Raw genomic sequence first — 11627 nt, 5'->3', positions numbered from 1 at the left:
CCCTCATTGGGGTCCTGGTTCAGTTGTTGAAGGCTGTCCTTGTGGCAGTCTTGGCTCCTGTTGGGCCCTGGAGTCCGAGGTTGAGCGTCCTGGGTGCTCTGTCGCGCTCCTCTAGGACAGTGCACCGTTGACATCTGCTACTCCACACGTCAGCTTTACTTCCTGGTCTTGTAACTCCCGTTTCGGGAGGCTTTGTGGGTCTGAGTTGAAAAGGGCGAGAATGGTAGTGTTCTGTCGTGGCAGACTGGGAGTTCGGGAAATAATAACCAGGGAGATGTGGAGAGCAATGACCGTGAGTGTTCAGGTAGAGCTTGGACTTCTGGGAGATGTATCAGATGGGGAAGGGTTGTTGGATATAGGTATGGGAGACCCTTTGGGTGGAAAGGGGGGGAGATGTAGAACAACCTGAAAAGACCTCAGGGACCTTGTCCTCCTCTCCTTCTTCCACAGTATAATACCGCGCCTCACCTGGGGTATTCCCCCAGGCTCCCCTACCCAGGTGATCCTCCCTCGCTCATCCGCCCCCAGAGTTAGGATCTGAGAGTGATAGCCCTTCCCTGGCCAACTGAATAAGGGAATCTCAAGGTCTTCTTGTGAGAACACCCTCAGGTTTCTCACTGGTGACATTGAGTTACTTGTGGCTTCCAGGACTCTTGTGCTTTCTCCCTGAACTGTGGAACGATGCAAATGAGGGAGTCGCTGCACACCTTGGAGTTGATGTACTGCGGTGTGCCTGGCGATACCTGTGGCTGTGGTTAATTTATTAGTACCTTGTACATAGAACTATTAATACCATCTGCCCTAAAAGTCCAATTACATAAATGCACTGTGTGAGATCATAACGTTTCTTTTTCCCTTCTTCCTGCAGCTTGAATGTCTGTACAGCCCACTGGCATTAGTAGAGACCAGGCCCTTCTGGAATGTGCTAATAGCGTTGATTTGGCAAGGGCTGACTGCCCAACCCACTGGTATTAGTAGAGACCAGGCCCCTCTGGCCTGTGCTATTAGCGTGGATTAGGCAAGGGCTGTCTTCGCACCCACTGGCATTAGTAGAGACCAGGCCCCTCTGGCCTGTGCTATTAGCGTGGATTTGGCAAGGGCTGTCTTCGCACCCACTGGCATCAGTAGAGACCAGGCCCCTCTGGCGTGTGCTAATAGGGTTGATTTGGCAAGGGCTGTCTGCGCAACCCAGTGGTATTAGTAGAGGCCAGGCCCCTCTGGCATGTGCTAATAGCATTGATTTCGTAGGGGCTGTCTTCGTACCCAGTGGTATTAGTAGAGGCCAGGCCCCTCTGGCATGTGCTAATAGCATTGATTTGGTAGGGGCTGTCTTCGTACCCAGTGGTATTAGTAGAGACCAGGCCCCACGGCGTGTGCTGATAGGGTTTATTTGGCAAGGGCTGCCGTCTCAATCTATTGGCATTAGTAGAGATCAGGCCCCTCTGGCGTGTGCTAATAGGGTTTATTTGGCAAGGTCTGTTTGCGCCATCCACTGGCATTAGTAGAGACCAGGCCCCTCTGGCATGTGCTAATAGGGTTTATTTGGCAAGGGCTGTTTGCGCCATCCACTAGAATTAGTAGAGATCAGACCCCTCTGGCGTGTGCAAATAGGGTTTATTTGGCAAGGGCTGTCTTCGCACCCACTGGCATTAGTAGAGACCAGGCCCCTCTGGCGTGTGCTATTAGCGTGGATTTGGCAAGGGCTGTCTTCGCACCCACTGGCATTAGTAGAGACCAGGCCCCTCTGGCGCGTGCTAATAGGGTTGATTTGGCAAGGGCTGTCTGCGCAACCCAGTGGTATTAGTAGAGGCCAGGCCCCTCTGGCATGTGCTAATAGCATTGATTTGGTAGGGGCTGTCTTCGTACCCAGTGGCATTAGTAGAGACCAGGCCCCTCTGGCAGGTGCTAATATCGTTGATTTGGCAAGGGCTGTCTGTGCAACCTACTGGCATTAGTAGAAACCAGGCCCCTCTGCCGTGTGCTAATAGCGTTGATTTGGTAAGGGTTGTCTGCACACCGACTAGTATTATTTGAGACCAGGCCTCCTGGCATATGCTTATAGGGTTGATTTGGCAAGGGCTGTGTGCGTAACCATTGGCATTAGTAGAGACCAGGTTCTCTGGCTTGTGCTAATAGGGTTGATTTGGCAAGGGCTTTAAGCTCAACCCACTGGCATTAGTAGAGACCAGGCCTCTCTGACGTCTGCCAATAGCATTGATTTGGCAAGGGCTGTCTCCGTACCCATTGGCATTAGTAGAGACCATGCCCCCCTGGCAGGTGCTAATAGCATTGATTTTGCAAGGGCTGTCTTCGTACCCATTGGCATTAGTAGAGACCAGGCCCCTCTGGCGGGTGCTAATATCGTTGATTTGGCAAGGGCTGTCTGTGCACCCACTGGCATTAGTAGAGCCCAGGCCCCTCTGGTGGGTGCTAATAGCGTTGATTTGGCAAGGGTTGTCTGCACACCCACTAGTATTATTGGAGAGCAGGCCCCTCTGGCGGGTGCTAATAGGGTTGATTTGGCAAGGGCTGTCTGTGCAACCTACTGGCATTAGTAGAAACCAGGCCCCTCTGGCGTGTGCTAATAGGGTTTATTTGGCAAGGGCTGTCTGTGCAACCTACTGGCATTAGTAGAGACCAGGCCCCTCTGGCGTGTGCTAAAAGGGTTGATTTGGCAAGGGCTGTGTGTGTACCCATTGGATTTAGTAGAGACCACGTTCCTCTGGCTTGTGCTAATAGAGTTGATTTGGCAAGGGCTGTCTGCTTGTTAGGCAGAAACCTGTGCAGCTCCCTCTGGGACCACTGGAAAAGATTTAAGACTACAGGTGTTTGGCAGTAAACCCACTTGGTAGCAGTCTGTACCACACAGATTTACTTGGTAGCTGTGGCTGAGCAGTCAGACTTCCCTCAAGAAGAGTTAGGCAGTATGCAAAGTATACACAATAGGCACTCAGATACAATAGCACAAGCAAACACTGACCAGAGCTTTGGTATCAATGTATATAATTATTTATTTAAAAACACACTGATTGAAACACTCCAGCACTATTATTGTAAATCACCCTCAACACAGTTACTATTATTATATATACATCCCTTATTCCTTATCAGACAAGTCTTAGTTAACGCCACTTTTTTCCAGACAGAGGTGAGCGCTTAACTATAGATGGCACTCCAATAAGTTAATGAAAAAGGGAGGGAAAAAGGCAGAATGTAGGAAAATACACCACACTAATCTTTAGGAACTCTCAAGCAAGGCAGGAAAGTCAAAAGTTACTTGTGAGCCAAGTCCATAGGCCGGGCCCACTCACTCACAAATGCACCCAAGATCACACAATGACAACAGGCTTAAAAAGTCTTGCAGGGAGTGCAGAAAGGTTTTAGTTAGGCTCAGAAAAGTTTAGCCAGGGTGTCCCAGGCTAACCCAGGTTCAAAAGCCGGGGGCTAAATCTACCCCGTACAGTCGGTTGCAAGGGAAGCCAGGCGGAACACGGTACCTTATGTGGAAAGGATCCTCCAGCAGGGGGCAGTTGTTCCTGGCAGTGGGTGCAAGTCGCGGCGTCGTCCAGAGGAAGAGAAGATCTCGACGTGGAGGAGAGATGAAGGTCGTTGCACTGCCAGGGAAGAAACCAGCCTCTGAGTTTTCCGGGCAAAGGTACTACCCTTTGATTCACGGTAGTGGTAAAACGTGGTATCCCGGTTGCCGGGGTGCTTGGCACAGGCAAGGCGGCCACGAGATGCTCCAGGAAGTGAAAAAGGAAGCAGACTGGTTATCCCCACCAGTCGAAGGAAGAAGACTCTCCGGGCTGGAGATCTCCTCTGTCGTTGGGAAAAGTGGTGAGACGGTCCAGCAGGGCTCCACCGGTGGTGTCGTCGTAGCAGGTCGGCTCAGCTTCTCCCTCGTCAGATTCTTAGGTCCTGTGGCGACTTCTAAAGTTCCAGTCCCCAAAGCCCTGCTTTTATGCAGAAAATCCCCATTCACTCAGCCTAGCTGTCACTCAAACATGCCACTTGGGCCAATCACAAAAGAGTGTGACTTGAGTTACCAAGGTAACTCAGTCCAGGGTGCCTAAACCCCCTCCCACACCCCCTGTGGTACCCAGACAGAGTGGCACCACTTTTGGAGGCTTCTGTGGAGAAGCCTGCCAAAAAGTGGAACAAAGGGCTCAACTTGGGTTGGAGTCACAGAAGCGAACACAAACGCCATTTTAGAACCGAGTTCTGGCAAAAAATAACAACCAGAGAATTAATATTAAATAAATAAACCGGCGGTATGTTCGAGGCTATAGGAATTAAATAATTAAAGTAGGTAGCCTCGAACAATGGGAAATCCCATAGAGATATATTCGCGGTCGAACATAAAAAGTAGTATCCACTGCCACCAGCCAAAACTCGATCAGGGGGGACTGAGACGTGCCCCCTCGACTAACAGACCCCGGGGCAATCGAATTGCCCTGGCCAGTACATCCACAATATGATGGTTTGTACTGGTTCATGTTCAGAATTTGAGACTAGTAAAGTCAATGGTGACTTTACGTGCCCTGGGAGACAGTAGTCAGTCCCAGGGTATGGAGTCTATATTGGGGGGTCACTATGACACCCCTGTGTTACTGCACTGAGAGTGCTGTGTAACACACATCACAAAAGCACATGAAGCCCTATGGAGTAAAAGACCCCATAGCCCATTAAACACATCTAGAGTCAAAGAAAGACCCTCAAATCATGCACAAGAATGAGGATAAAAGAGTCTCACTCTTGGCAGGAGAAAAAAAAATAAACCCCAAAAATCCAGCAAAGCTGCTGGGGGACTCACTAGGTTAGGAAATTCAGCCTAAAGAGAGAATTCTACCTAACACTGCTCAACCCAGTGGTATTAGTAGAGGCCAGGCCCCTCATGCGTGTGCTAATAATAGCGTTGATTTGGCAAGCTCTGTCTGTCGACCCCACTGACATTAGTAGTGACCAGGCCTCTCTGGGGTGTGCTAAAAGGGTTGATTTGGCAAGGGCTGTCTGCGCTACCCAGTGGTATTAGTAGAGGCCAGGCCTCCTGGCGTGTGCTAATGGGGTTGATTTGGCTAGCGCTGTCAGGCCAACCCACACACCTCGCAAGTATTGGTGCTTGGTGATTTCAACCTAGGCCTGAATGATCCTTCGGATTAAACAGGCTGTGCAAATAGCTAATTCCCTTAATGCACTAGGACTAACTCAAAAGGTGAACGCTCCCACCCATATTAAGGGTAGAACCTTGGACTGAGTGGCCGACCACAATTGTACTGCCACCATCACCTCTATTTCTCCATTTCCTTGTGTCCTTGACACTCTCCACCACCAGACAGAAACTTATAGCACCCCAAGTAGCCCCACCTTGTCTGACCAGATTAAAAAAGAATATAACGGTGGACAGTGTGATCCCCAATATTCTGCCCACCCTAAATTCCCTGCCAGACAACCTTGACCCAAGTACCTTGGTACTAGAATATAATAATATTATGCTCTCTACCTTGGACAAAGTTGCCACCCTCAAACTGAGAGCCAGTAAAGCTAAATTACATCTTAACAAATGGTTCACCCCACAGTTAAAGGACATGAGACTCTTAAAGAGAAAATGTGAAACTGACTGGCGTGCCTGCCCCTCCCACGAGAACAAAAAGAAGCTAGCGACCACTGCATCACTCTATAAAAGAGAAATATGCCAGGCTAAAAGAAACTCTTACAATGAACAAATAGCGAACTCTAACTCTAGTATGAAAGAATTATTTACAATCCTCAAAGAACTAGAGTCCCCTATCTCTCCTCCCGATATTTGCATCAAAGACAAGAACTGGTGCTCAGAAATACAACAAGCACTAACTAATAAAATCAACACTCTCCAAACTAAAATAAAAAACAAGAAAGATTCTCTGAACTTATCTCAACCCGACAACCACCACTCCCCTCCAAATGTAAATATCTCTGACCCAAACACCACATTCAGTTTCACCAAAACCACAATCCTGGAAGTGGAAAAAAAACATCCTCTCTCTCAAACCATCTAACTGCAAAGGAGACATCTGCCCAGTGCACATCTCCAAATTGATCAATGCTTCCTTCGCCTCCGGCACTGTCCCAGATAATCTCAAACAATCTTGGGTGCTCCCGCTTCTGAAGAAGCAAACATTAGACCCACTCATCGCCACCAATTACCGCCCCATCACAACGGTACCATTTTTACTCAAGATCTTAGATAAAATTGCTTATCTACAAATCCAGAAACACCTTGAAAAACATCAACTTCTTGGAGTCTGACAGTCGGGCTTCCGAGCACTGCATGGGACAGAGACCGCACTGATCGACTTGAAAACTCAGATCGATGAGCTGAGAGATCAAGGGAAAACAGCATTATTGCTGCTACTTGATCTTTCAGCTGCATTCGACCTGGTCGACCACAGGGTCCTCTGCAGGCATCTAGTTACAGCAGCCCACTTCTCCACAGGCGCTGTTAAGTGTATAGAATCATTCTTGAGTGATAGAACTAGTAGAGTATTCTCACCCTCTGCAGCTGCTGATCCTACCCCTATTATGTGTGGGTTCCCTCAGGGCTCTTGCGTGTCCCCGACTATCTATAATATATTTACCAAGCCACTGTTCGATGATCTGGACCTTCTGGGTGTCACCTATACTAACTATGCAGATGACACTCAGATTCTCCTCCCTCTTTCTGGGGATCATGGCAGGGACCTGGCCTTGGTGAATAGAATGTATTTCATCATTCAGGCATGGATGGCCACACACGGCCTATGCCTGAATGATGACAAGACAGAGTTGATAATCCTCGGCTCTCCCTCCCACATCTCCAAACTAGGGCACGATTATGCCTCCTTCATCATCGACGGTAATAATACCATTGTCTCTAAAGAGGTAAAAACTTTGGGTTTCCACATTGATGCAACGATGTCCTTTATCAAGCAACTAAACTCCCTGGCGTCCACTACAGCTTACACGTGTAAGCTGATCAGAGCAGGTAGACCTTCCCTCTCTAATGACAACTGCCTTATACTGGCCAGAGCATTAATTCTATCAAGACTAGACTATTGCAACACCCTCTACAGCAGTGCTAACAAAACTATTATCCAAAAACTCCAAATACTACAAAATTACACCATTAGAGCCGCTCTAGGCATCAACAAAAGAGTGCATATCTCTGCCATCAGACGTCACCACAAATGGCTATCCACCCACAACAAAATACAACTAGAAATCGCCTCCCAGACTCATAAGGCATTGCATGCCCAGCCCACCTCCACCAATACCAATCAGAAATGCAGTGCTGTTTCAAGTTCTGTATGTGTGCCACCTCCTCATGCCCAGCCCACCTCCACCAATGCCAATCAGAAATGCAATTCTGTTCCAGATACTGTAGGTGTGCTGCCTCCTTGTGCCCAGCCCACCTCCACCAATGCCAATCAGTAATGCCATGCTGTTCCAAATACTGTATGTGTGCAGCCACCTAATGCCCAGCCCACCTCCCCCAATGCCAATCAGAAATGCCATGCTGCTCCAAATACTGTATGTGTGACACCTCCTCATGCCCAGCCCACCTCCACAATGCCAATCAGAAATGCAATGTTGTTCAAAATACTGTATGCGTGCCGCCTCCTCATGCCCAGCCCACCTCCACCAATGCCAATCAGAAATGCAATTCTGTTCCAGATACTGTAGGTGTGCTGCCTCCTTGTGCCCAGCCCACCTCCACCAATGCCAATCAGTAATGCCATGCTGTTCCAAATACTGTATGTGTGCAGCCACCTAATGCCCAGCCCACCTCCCCCAATGCCAATCAGAAATGCCATGCTGCTCCAAATACTGTATGTGTGACACCTCCTCATGCCCAGCCCACCTCCACAATGCCAATCAGAAATGCAATGTTGTTCAAAATACTGTATGCGTGCCGCCCCCTCATGCCCAGCCCACCTCCACCAATGCCAATCAGAAATGCCATGCTGTTCCAAATACTGTATGCATGCTGCCTCCTCATGCCCAGCCCACCTCCACTAGTGCCAATCAGAAATACAATGCTGTTCCAAATACTGTATGCGTGCCGCCTCCTCATGCCCAGCCCACCTCCCCCAATGCCAATCAGAAATGCAATGCTGTTCCAAATACTGTATGCGTGCCGCCTCCTCGTGCCCAGCCCACCTCCCCCAATGCCAATCAGAAATGCAATGCTGTTCCAAATACTGTATGCGTGCCGCCTCCTCATGCCCAGCCCACCTCCCCCAATGCCAATCAGAAATGCAATGCTGCTCCAAATACTGTATGCGTGCCGCCTCCTCATGCCCAGCCCACCTCCACCAATGCCAATCAGAAATGCCATGCTGTTCCAAATACTGTATGCGTGCCGCCTCCTCATGCCCAGCCCACCTCCACCAATGCCAATCAGAAATGCAATGCTGTTCCAAAAACTGTATGTGTGCCACCTCCTCTTGCCCGGCCCACCTCCACCAATGCCAATCAGAAATGCAATGCTGTTTGCAGTTCTGCATGCATGACGCCTCCTCGTGCCCAGCCCACCTCCACCAATGCCAATCAGTAATGCAATGCTGTTCCAAATACTGTATGCGTGCCACCTCCTCATGCCCAGCCCACCTCCACCAATGCCAATCAGTAATGCAATGCTGTTCCAAATACTGTATGCGTGCCGCCTCCTCATGCCCAGCCCACCTCAACCAATGCCAATCAGAAATGCCATGCTGTTCCAAATACTGTATGCGTGCCGCCTCCTCATGCCCAGCCCACCTCCCCCAATGCCAATCAGAAATGCAATGCTGTTCCAAGTTCTGTATGTGTGCTGCCTCCTCATGCCCAGCCCACCTCCACCAATGCCAATCAGAAATGCCATGCTGTTCCAAGTTCTGTATGTGTGCCGCCTCCTCATGCCCAGCCCACCTCCACCAATGCCAATCAGAAATGCAATGCTGCTCCAAATAATTTATGTGTGCCACCTCCTCATGCCCAGCCTACCTCCCCCAATGCCAATCAGAAATACAGTGCTGTTCCAAATACTGTATGCGTGCAGCCACCTCATACCCAGCCCACCTCCACCAATGCCAATCAGAAATGCAATGCTGTTCCAAGTTCTGTATGTGTGCCGCCTCCTCATGCCCAGCCCACCTCAACCAATGCCAATCAGAAATGCAATGCTGCTCCAAATACTGTCTGTGTGCCGCCTCATCATGCCCAGGCCACCTCCCCCAATGCCAATCAGAAATGCCATGCTGTTCCAAATACTGTATGTGTGCAGCCACCTCATGCCCAGGCCACCTCCCCCAATGCCAATCAGAAATGCCATGCTGCTCCAAATACTGTATGTGTGCCGCCTCCTCATCCCCAGGCCGCCACCACCAATGCCAATCGGAAATGCAATGGTATTTTAGGGCATTGGAGAGGGAGGGGGTGTAAAGAGCACTTCCTGTACCTTCTCAGGCTGAGGCAGGTATGTTAGGGCACTGGAGGAGGGCCAGGGGAGAGGAGGGGTGTAAAGAGCACATCCTGCACCTTCTCGGGCTGAGGCAGGTATGTTAGGGCACTGGAGGAGGGCCAGGGGAGAGGAGGGGTGTAAAGAGCACATCCTTCATCTTCTTGGGCTGAGGCGGGTATTTTAGGGCATCGGAGGAGGGGGGGGGAGGGAGGTAAAGAGCACTTCCTGCACCTTTTTGGGCTGAGGCAGGTATTTTAGGGCATTGGAGGAGGGCCAGGGGAGAGGAGGGGTGTAAAGAGCACATCCTCCACCTTCTCGGGCTGAGGCAGGTATGTTAGGGCACTGGAGGAGGGCCAGGGCAGAGGACGGGTGTAAAGAGCACTTCCTCGACCTTCTCGGGCTGAGGCGGGTATGTTAGGGCACTGGAGGAGGGCCAGGGGAGAGGAGGGGTGTGAAGAGCACTTCCTGCACCTTCTCCAGCTGAGGCAGGTATTTTAGGGCACTGGAGGAGGCCCAGGGGAGAGGAGGGGTGTAAAGAGCACATCCTGCAGCTTCTCGGGCTGAGGCAGGTATTTTAGGGCACTGGAGGAGGGCCAGGGGAGAGGAGGGGTGTGAAGAGCACTTCCTGCACCTTCTCCAGCTGAGGCACGGTCTCTGGGCACCCGCAAACCTCACATGCCATGGATGTAACTCTACCCATCAAACACTTCCATTACGCCAACCCTGCATGACCCATCCTAAGGCGATTCAAAATAGTTACCTCTCTTCGTGTCAACTCTACCCCCCCTCAAACGCCCAAACCCGCACTTCCCTGCACACAACTGCCGTCCCTTTGAACTCATATCCCATTGATCCTGCCACATATCCTTAATTTGTCCACGCACCATCCCCTGTATCTCAGCCACACTCAATGGAACTTTCACATCCACCTCCCCCGCAACGTCGCCCCATACGCAGCCCAATCCACCAACTCATTACCCAAGACCCCACAATGACTGGGAACCCAAGCCAACTCCACCACGGTTCCCCCTGCAACACACTCTTCTAATCGCTGTCTAATGAGCACTACTTTATCTCTCCTATCAGAATTCCCCTCCTTGATAGCCAACAACGCACTCATCGAATCCACAAACACCACCACCACAGCCAGCTGTTTCCCTATAATCTGAAGCACCGCCATATTAATAGCCATTAATTCAGCCGTGGAGATGGATACATCATCCGACAACCTAGCCACCCAAAACTCCTCATCCGCCTGAAAATTGCAAGCCATACCAACCCTGTTCCTCTCCGAATCCCTGGAACCATTCGTATATACTTGAGCGCCAACTTTACCCTCCACATACTGCACCGCAAATCTCTTAATCACCCCTCTATCACCACCCTTCTTGGTCACCACCTTGGCCAGATCCAAACAAACAATTGGATCATGCTGCGTCCAAATCGATCCTACAACCCTATCCACATCTTCCACCATACAAAACCCATCCACCCCCAATCGTTTCACCAGCCTGTCCACATGGAATCCAAAAGCCCCCCTTTTCCTCTCCCAACTCGCACTCTTATAAGCATGCATCCAATTAACCTCCAGACACTTCTTCACAGGATGCCACACACGGAGGGACTTACAACGCAGCCAATACCTAGCACTCAGCTCCTCCCTTCTCAAATCCATTGGCAACATCCCTGACAACACTTGCACAGCCTCTGTGGGGGATGACCGAACAGTCCCAGTCACAATTCTCATTGCTCTTGCCTGGACACCATCCAACACATTAAGCTGAGTCCTGCTATAACTGCACTGCAGCTGAACTCCGAACTCCAGCACACTCCTGACCAACCCCATATACAACATCCTCATACTCCTCTGCCCTCCACCCCACTCCTGAACTGACACCGCCTTCAACAAATTAAGACGCTGTTTACACTTGGCCACAGTCTTTTCCACTTGCAACTTCCATGACAGAGGCTGATCCAAGAGCACACCAAGATACCGATATTTCGTCACTCGAACAACCTACACACCATTTTAGAGGAGCACACCTTAAATCCCCAATCCTGACACCACCTTTCCATTACCTCCGAAGCCTCCTCCAACCTTCCTTGAATCACTCCTCTCACCTTACCCCAAACCCAAATCACTCCATCATCTGCATAGAATCCCACCCGA

Source organism: Ambystoma mexicanum, chromosome 1q, assembly GCF_040938575.1.
Source record: "Ambystoma mexicanum isolate Mex_15411 chromosome 1q, UKY_AmexF1_1, whole genome shotgun sequence".
Classification (NCBI taxonomy): domain Eukaryota; kingdom Metazoa; phylum Chordata; class Amphibia; order Caudata; family Ambystomatidae; genus Ambystoma; species Ambystoma mexicanum.
The sequence above is the reverse complement of the archived record's forward strand: the minus strand, read 5'-3'. Positions refer to the sequence as shown.